Source organism: Xenopus tropicalis, chromosome 8 (genome assembly GCF_000004195.4).
Source record: "Xenopus tropicalis strain Nigerian chromosome 8, UCB_Xtro_10.0, whole genome shotgun sequence".
In the NCBI taxonomy this organism is placed as follows: domain Eukaryota; kingdom Metazoa; phylum Chordata; class Amphibia; order Anura; family Pipidae; genus Xenopus; species Xenopus tropicalis.
The window spans coordinates 128224080-128230528 of NC_030684.2; the positions used below are offsets into that span (position 1 = coordinate 128224080).

The window sequence follows — 6449 nt, forward strand, 5'->3', positions numbered from 1 at the left end:
AATTTAGGGATTTCTGGATACCGGGCTTCTGGATAAAAGAACCTATAGCTGTACTGGTACACTGTAAATAACCTTTCTATGTGTTGTTTGCCTCCTCTGGATACTAAACACAACCTGAACTACATTTTTAAAGTGTGAAGCTGTGGCTCTAAAAGTTCCTGGAGTGAAATGCATTTTTATTGCCAAATCAAGTTACATCAGGAGGTACTAAACTTAAGGCCAATTACGGTCAGCTTTGAAATTAATGCAATCCTTTCTTTTCTGTATGTGTAATGGATGACATTCGCCTATCTGGGCCCACAGCAATTTCAGGGTATTTCAAGCTGCACTTGTCACGAAGCCCCAGACTAATACTGCTACAATTCTCTCTCCCATCTTCCTCTGTATCATCACCAGGGTAATGTAGCTTCCATTCGAAGAAAAAGCTCCTATGCACACAATGAGAATATATTTTCTCACAAAATATAATAAAGGCATAACAAAGACTATTGTTATATTTACAGCGTTTGGCCAGACACCATTCAAAAAACTGTACCAACCAAAAAACACTGAAGGAGTGCTTGGGAAATTGCAATTATGTCACAGTGCCCTGCAAGGAGCCAACTGTTACCTCTTCTTTGCCTACCATTTCTCTTTATATCTCTGCTAATGCAACATTAGAAGGTAAGGAGAAGGAAGAATTAACAGGCAGCAATAATACCTAAAAAAAAAAACATTAAAACAAATACCTGTTTTCCATTTCTCAGAACTAAAGCCCTATACCCTAGTTTGGAACAGACTACTGGACCAGTTTTATATTAGTCCTTTAGACCCACACTCCTCCCTTTTGTACACTACACTACATTGCATCCTTGTTCCTCGGGAATAACTCAACATCAAAGATCAAGCACCCAGAGTGCTGCCAACTTACCCACTGCACAGCATTTTTCAAGTCATTTAATAGATAAATTCAGAATATTTACAGAATATTCCTTTTGCTAAATTTTTCTTAAAACTATATATAACATATATATATATATCATACTGCCCCTTACCTTTGCTTGAGCTCAAATAGTTCGCAATGTGATCTCTGCCAGTATAAGGGAAGGTGACTCCCCACTCTGTGTAAGTCTTGTTACTGTCACTCAGAGGGTGTTTCTCAGACAGGGCTTCTCTATGGCACCAGCAAGGAATGTATAGATCTGGAAATGGACAGGATAATGAAAGGTGGTGAAATTATTTTTAGGTTTGCAGTCTTCGTGCAGCTAAGGGAAGGAATAGATATTACAAATATTATTACAAAGAGGCCTTTTAGATTTGGAAATGAGACTGTAAACAGCCAAAGTAACATTTCATATTTGTTGAGGTAAGCAGCACTGAAAGAATGTTACACATCCCTAAATACTACACATTATAACAAAACATACCCCAGACGTTCAGTATAATTACTAAAGAAAATGGTTAACGAGCATATTAACCCCAGATAAGCCAGTATAATCACTAAATTAAATAGACATTGGGCTAATCCCACCTATCTGTGATGTCACCAGAGGCAGCAGGCTGGAGTGAGCAGTTTGGGGACAGGGTTAAGTCGTGGGGCAGGGCAGGCCAAGGGCAGAATTCAGCGCTATAGATTTGCTGAGCTTTTCCGACCCTGCCTGAGCCACAGGTGTCAAACTATCATGGCAAGTATCATGGTAAAACCTTTACAGATTTGCCTCCACATCACTAGGCTAGAGTACGGTTTATACTCATTTAATTTGTACTCCAGCCTATGGAAGCATTGCAAAAGGCAAATATCATGCTAACACATTTACAGATTTGCCTTTGTATATAAAAGGGGTAAGTTGCTGTTGAAGAGAGGAAATAAAAAGAGAAAGACACGATGGGGTATAAAAGAGAGACTCTATTTTTTGTTGGTTATGTGCACTTTGTGACACATTCCTAAATACTACACCTATTTTAACAAAACATACCCCAAACATGCCAGTATAATTACTACAGAAAGTGGTTAACAAGCATATTAACCCCAGATGAGCCAGTATAATCACTAAATAAAATAGATAAGGGGCTTATCCAACCTATCTGTGATGTCACCAGAGGCGGCAGGCTGGAGTGACTATATAAATCGGGGGCTCCCAGAGCAGTTTGGGGACAGCGTTAAGTCGTGGGGAAGGCCTAGGGCAGAATTCAGCGTTAAATATTTACTGAGCTAAACCGACCCTGCCTGAGCCGCAGGTGTCAAGCTGGCCCACACATCACTAGGCTAGAGTACTGTTTTCATTTCTACTCCAGCTTATGGAAGGGTTGCCCCGCCCCCAGGCCAGTGTGACCGAATAAACAAAAATACATTTGTTGGTTGAAGAATAACATTTCAAACGGCAGAGTGAATTAAATGCTGTGTAAATAGTGTAATTTAGAAATAAAAAGTATACCATAAAAATTATGACAATATCCCTTGGGGATGCCGCTTTCACCATTTCCAGTAGACTAAAAAAAGGGGGTAGGATGTTTTGATCCACTTTTTACACAGCATGATAAATATACCCCTTAGGCTGCAGATACTGGCAAAACACTGGAGAGTTTGCATTCCAGAGCCGGTATCCATCATGTGTCCCTGCACACAGTCCGACACAATGGTTCCGGGTACAGGCAAGGGAGGGCGGTGATGCCAGCAGAGGGGATGATTATCGGCGTCCGTTTTTCTGCAGGCTGAAAATCAGACCTGTACGGCATCAGCCTAGGTTTCATTTTAAAATTTTGCCTTGTTTAGAGAAAGAAATAACAAATACGTAAATATATACTTTCTAATTAAAACAATAGGTAAAAAGTATGTTCAGCACAAGCCCTATTTAATTAAACAAACAATGTTAAAAAGGGGGTATCCTGACCCTTTGAATAAAATAAATTATACACTGTTGTTAAAAGGGGTTGTTCACCTTCCAAAAACTTTTTTTAGTAAAGTTGTTGATGGAGAGTGAAAGTAAAATAAATATTTTTTGTAACTGCCTTCTATTTTTTGACAGTTTTTCTACCACTGAAGTTTTATTTTTTCTCACCTCTCCCTGGAGCAGTTTTGGAAGGGCGGGGGGTACACCAACTTGATACATTTCTTAACTTTAACCCTAGCGAGCAGAATCCCCGAGTTTCATTGATGGAAACTGTTGTAATTGATATAATAGGCACTAACCTTCCACACATCAGAGTGCACCTGAATTACTGAGCTGTAAGACTGAATCACCTGAAAGAAGAACAATAAAGTTTAAACTTCAATTTTAGAAAAATAAAAAAGATAAAAAGTGTAGCCCACCCTAGGGTATGGCTTGATGTACTGTAGTTGTGACTGTGGTGACACCCCAAAGATTCCCAGTAAATACCAACACAAACAGGAAGTAAAACCACATTTATTACACAGGAACTGGGCTGAAAATGAGTTAGAAAAATTAAATGCAGATAAATGCAGAACAGGCAACAATGGCAATTACAGTGCAATGCAATGTAAACTGCACAAGCAGTTAAGTTCTAACAACAAAGTAAATAAACACCTAAAATTCAAAAACGTGGGTGTTTGGGAGCTCCCCTAATGTCCTATAAGCTGGCAGCGTTGGGGCCCTTAAACAACAATTTACATCCAGGATGCTTGTACTTTTTTTTATTATAGCTTCAAATGTGTACTGTCACAATTATCTGTGATTCTAAGTAGTGTTTTCACGGTAATCCACTTGTGTTGGTCACTAATAATAGTCCCACAGGGGCTTGGTGCAGTCTGTATCTCCTGTGACAACTGACACAGATTGTTCCTCCTGTAAAGTCTGTATGAGGGAACTATATTGTACAGGATATCCCAGTGTTACTGCTGCTGCACCAGTTAGATATATACTGTATGTTAGTTACCTGTATGTCAGTACTGTGGCACACTTACTACTGAGATGTGAGACAGGAAACTTGTTTGGGAGCGCAGGTCTCCCTTCAGTGCTGAGCTGGTGAGTAGGAATGGTGCTGGCAGGATTTCACTCAGCTTCCCACACTGCGCAGGGGGGTCTCTGTCACTGTCTCCCATGCAGCATCACACACATACTCTGGCCTTTAGCAGAGATCTCTGGCAGCTCTCCACCCCTCAGGTCCTCAGATCCACTTCCTCCCTTCTTCCTCTTCCTTTTTTGGAGCACATCCTCTCCAGAGCACGGCTTTCTGGGATCTGTAGTCCCTTCATTCCTATTACTATAAATACTGCTGCAGTCCTTATATCAACAGTGAAAATCCACATAAAGCAGGAAAATAGGCTTACTTTCAAGGAAACCAGCTGGGCTACAAAAGCTTTTAACAAAGAGAAAAAAAAAGTATTTATTTCTGGAGTACTATCTGTAAACAAGTGAACGGAAAAAGGGTTTGGAAGAGGAACAACCCCTTTATCCCCTTCACTGCCAACTATTCGGTCAAAGCGGAATTTGCCAGACATTTTTTGAACATTTTGCATTGTTTCACTTTAGGGGCCTTTCCTTGGGGGGACTTTTAGTTTACTCAGGAAAACAATATATAATTTTTTTCAGGACAACATAAGCTTTCACAATACGCTAGAATTTTTTTGTGTAAATCCAATTCTGTAACAACATATAGGCTTCTAAATGTCTAAAAAATGAAGAATAAAAAAAACAAAAAACATAATATAAACACATATACCAGAAACTGATTTGGAAAGTCCCATGTGCCAATACCAAATATATATAGTTTTATGGAGATTTCTCACTTGTATAGGTCACAAATTTCCAAAGCACTGCTCCAGAAAGCTGCGTACTTTAGATTTCAAGGCCAAAAATTCCACTAACAAGGTTTATCCCAGAAAATTATACATTTTTGGAAAGAACAGATTCTGGGGAATCCAGAATAGGCAAAACTGTCTGTCTACTCCAAGCTACTAAGTTGCAATGCTTTCCTAAAGTTATTGGTTTCTATCAAAATTTGTGAAATTTTTGAAAAATCGCTTCAAAGCTTCCAGTCTATACTATCTTATCTCCTACAGGTCATACAGTAACCAAATAAAGCACCCTAAATATGAACGCCAGGGGTCCACTGAACAGTTTGATGCCCAATATGTATAGGTTTACCTAAGTATGTTGCATGTAGGGGCCGTAAAACAAAAATACCCCTATATGCTCTATCTTTTCAGCTCCAGCAAAATCAACACATTTACTTCATTTTATGCGGGATAATGCTACAAAAAGTACGCTCACCCAAAAAAGCCATTTATTTTTGGAAAACACCTATTCCTCTGAACTCAAAATGGGTACCCATGTCTTTCTACTTCAAAGTACCAAGCCGCAAAGCTTTCCTAAATTTAGCGATTTTCATTTCTGTAATTTCAGCTCCTGCTGAAATGTAAATCAACAGATTTACATCATTTTATGTGGGATAAAGCTACAAAAAATTATGCTCACCCCAGAAAGCCTTATATTTTTGGAAAGTACACATTCCACTGAATTCAAAATGGGTACCCATGTCTACTGAATAGTTTGATGCCCAATATGCAAAGATTTACCAAAATGTGATATGAACAGACTCAAAATGAAAATTTTCTCTGGTGCCGACTCTGCTTTGGCAAATAAGACCCCTAGGTTGTGTATTATACACACTCTGATGGATCTAACATGGGTAAAGCCTTTGTACTCCAGAATACCAATCTGCAAAGCTTTCTTAAAGTTAGCAGTTTTTATTACTTTTCTGAAAATCGCCTAAAATTCTTGCAATTTGCCGCATTTATCTTACAAAGTTTCTTAAATACAGTGACACATCACCATAAATATGAATTCCAGAGGTCTACTGAACAGTCTGATGCCCAATATGCAAAGATTTACCAATGTATGTGGTGTACAGAGGCTCCCAAATGAAAATAGTTCATATGAATTCTCAGCTGCCAAAAAAAAAAAGTTCAAAGACTGTGGATTATGTGCTGTAACGCCCCCTAACTATACAGAAAATCCCAGAAAACCATATATTTTTGGAAAGCACATATTCTGACAAATCCAATATGGGTAAAGAAGCCTTTCTAATCTGCAAAGCTTTCCTAAAATTAGTGTTTTTTATTACTTTTCTAAAAATCGCCCAACATTGTTGCAATTTGCCACATTTATCTCACAGAATTTCCGACATACAATGACACATCACCCTAAATATGAACGTCAGAGGGCTACTAAACATTTTGATACCCAATATGTATAGATTTACCAAAGTATGTGATACAGTGGAGGAAATAATTATTTGACCCCTCACTGATTTTGTAAGTTTGTCCAATGACAAAGAAATGAAAAGTCTCAGAACAGTATCATTTCAATGGTAGGTTTATTTTAACAGTGGCAGATAGCACATCAAAAGGAAAATCGAAAAAATAACTTTAAATAAAAGATAGCAACTGATTTGCATTTCATTGAGTGAAATAAGTTTTTGAACCCTCTAACAAAAAAAGACTTAATACT

General features: G+C 38.3%; 1 protein-coding gene across 1 annotated transcript in view; it reads right to left on the reverse strand.

The window, feature by feature from the left end:
• Positions 1–4128, reverse strand: part of LOC100494472 — a 34585-nt gene extending 30457 nt beyond the window's left edge. The window contains exons 1-3 of the mRNA XM_031892146.1: positions 3902–4128; positions 3170–3220; positions 1035–1181 (exon numbers count right to left, since the gene is read on the reverse strand). The gene's annotated coding sequence lies outside the window, so the exon portion shown is untranslated. The remainder of the gene's footprint in view (positions 1–1034; positions 1182–3169; positions 3221–3901) is intronic.
• Between the last annotated feature and the right edge of the window lie 2321 nt (positions 4129–6449).